General features: G+C 43.2%; 1 long non-coding RNA gene across 1 annotated transcript; it reads left to right on the top strand.

The window, feature by feature from the left end:
• Positions 1-225: 225 nt before the first annotated feature.
• Positions 226-2,028, top strand: LOC131482046 (uncharacterized). The gene is made up of 3 exons (XR_009246728.1): positions 226-309; positions 414-675; positions 1,946-2,028. It is a non-coding gene; the product is annotated as an uncharacterized LOC131482046 (long non-coding RNA).
• Positions 2,029-2,494: the final 466 nt, after the last annotated feature.

Raw genomic sequence — 2,494 nt, 5'->3', positions numbered from 1 at the left:
ATCCTCAAGCATGTTCATGAGTTCTCACTGCTTTTGCTTTTTCAGCTGGGCTACTCAGTTCTTTCCCGGGGCACCTATGTGCCTCACCCATCACGCAGACCCCTGTCACTCCTGCATCGGTCATTCCAGTCATTGGAGCCGATCATGAAGTGTGTACAGATGAGCTGGATGGTCATCCTTGTGGGGCCAGCCTCGGTGGGCAAGACCAGCCTGGTATAGCTTCTAGCACACCTGACTGGTCACCCACTAAAGATCATGGCTATGAACAGTGCAGTCTACATCACGGAGCTTCTGGGTGGATTTGAGTAGGTAACATTCTGTCTTTACCTTTTTTAGGCAAAAAAGCACCACCCCATGATCGATAGAGGGTCTTCTGTGTCCAATGGCTAAATTATGTGCTCCCCAAATTGTAGGTTGATCTTAGGCGACCTTGGAAGCAGCTGCTGGAGAAGGTGGAAGACACAGTGAGGGCACTGCTGCGGGACAGCTTCCTGGTCAGTACTGATGATGCTGAGGTCGTGCTGCGAGCCTGGAGTCACTTTCTCCTGACATACAAGCCTCAGTGTTTTGAAGATGATGGCAAAGGCATCACAATGGAGACTGTCAATAAACTGGAAGCAGTGCTACTGCTCATGCAGCAGCTTATCAATAAGATCAACTCTTACTCCAAGGCAGGTGTGTATATTTGAAGTATGTATCACTTTTTGTGATTAACAGGTACAAGTTAAGTGTACATCTTGTAGTCCCTCATAGCCAGAAACAGGTGCCCAGTGGATTTTACTTGTGATGTGGAAAGGGTCATACAACAATTCTAACACAAAGGACTCAATGAAAAATCTCTAGCCATAGGTTATATGCACCATCAATTACAAAGCATTTGACAAATCCCAGTTGTTAATGACAGTTGCATGATGTAGCCAGTGTAAAGGAAACCTACTTTAATACACTAATTACATTGTACCAGCAGAGTGCATTCCATTTTTATTTTATTTTTTAAGATTTATTAGGTGCTGGGATAATGTCATAGCAAGCCATTCTTCTGCCTGTGTTGCTGACATCCCATATGAGCTGCTCTGTTTCCGATCTAACCCCATGCTAATGGCCTGGGAAAGCAGCAGAGCTTGGGCATGTGCCCCCGTGTGGGAGACCCAGAAGAAGCTCTTGGTTCCCAGCTTTGGCCCAGCCCATGTCTGGCTGTTAAGGCCATTTGGGGAGTGAAATAACAGGTGAAACATCTCTCTGCCACCCAGTTTCTTCATAATTGTGTCTTTCGAGTTAAAAAAATAGATCTTTAAAAATAAAATATTTATTTATTCGAGAAAGGTAGGGATGAATTGAGAGGAGAAAACTTCCTTCTGCTGGTTCACTCCTTGGAAATGATCTCAATAGCTGGGGGCTGGGCTGAGCTGAAACCAGAGGCCAGAAGCTTCGTTGGGGTCTCCCATGTGGGTACAGGGACCTGTCCACTTGGACGAGCTTCTGTAATTTATGCGGGTAACCAGATAGCTTGATTGGAAATGGACTCAAATAGGTGCCTGTATATGATATTGCTGTTGTGGGTGGTTTCTTGACTAGCTGTACTACAACACCAGACCCTGAGTACGTTTTTCATATGATAGAAGAAATCCAACAATAGGTGGGAGATGTCTTTGTGCTTCTGTTACAGTTTCTTAAATTGTAACAGAAATATCTTCATTGTTTCACCCTAGCATTAATCCAGGAGCTTTTAGCCATCAATTTAGAAAGTAAGAAGTATTTTTTTGTCCAAAACATTTTTGTTAATCTGTGATTAAACAGTAATCTCTCCCCTTTCCCCTAAGATCCTCATATTTATTCTGTGTTGTACCTCACAAAATTGAACTGCAGTTCTTTCAATAGAAGTTTTTAAAATTGTATTGATTTTTAATAAGTGTTATGGATGTTTATTTTATCTGTGATATTTCAGAGTTTGCCAAGCTTGTGGAAGACTTCCGAAGTTTTGGGGTGAAGCTTATGCAGTCAGCCAGTGGCTGTAGGGAGGGCACTTTTGAATGGGTAGACAGCATGTTGGTGCAGGCCCTGAAGTCTGGAGACTGGCTACTGCTGGACAATGGTAACTTCTGCAAGTGAGAATCTTAAGCTTCATTGCAAATGGACCTGTTTGAAATTTGTGGTTATAAGTATCTTGTCAAAGTAGAAACCCAGGTTGAAGCACCATCCTTTTTTTTTTCCATTTCTATTTGTCTTTCCATTTCTATTTGTCTTCATTTCTTTTCATTTCTATTTGTCTTTATTTTATTTGATAGGCAAAGAGAGAGCTTTATCATCTGGGATTCATTTCCCTTATGGCTACAGTAGCCAGGTGTGGGCCAGGCAGAAAACAGGAACCTGGATCTTCATTCAGGTCTCTGAGGTGTATGGCAGGGACCCAGCTCTGTGAGCCAACACCTGTGAGCCATCACCTGTTGCTTTGGAAGCAGTGATGGGACTCAAATCCAGGCATTCCTGTCTGAGC

This window comes from Ochotona princeps, chromosome 15 (assembly GCF_030435755.1).
Source record: "Ochotona princeps isolate mOchPri1 chromosome 15, mOchPri1.hap1, whole genome shotgun sequence".
NCBI classification, from domain to species: domain Eukaryota; kingdom Metazoa; phylum Chordata; class Mammalia; order Lagomorpha; family Ochotonidae; genus Ochotona; species Ochotona princeps.
Note: the sequence above shows the minus strand (reverse complement) of the source record. Positions and strands in the feature narration are given on the sequence as shown.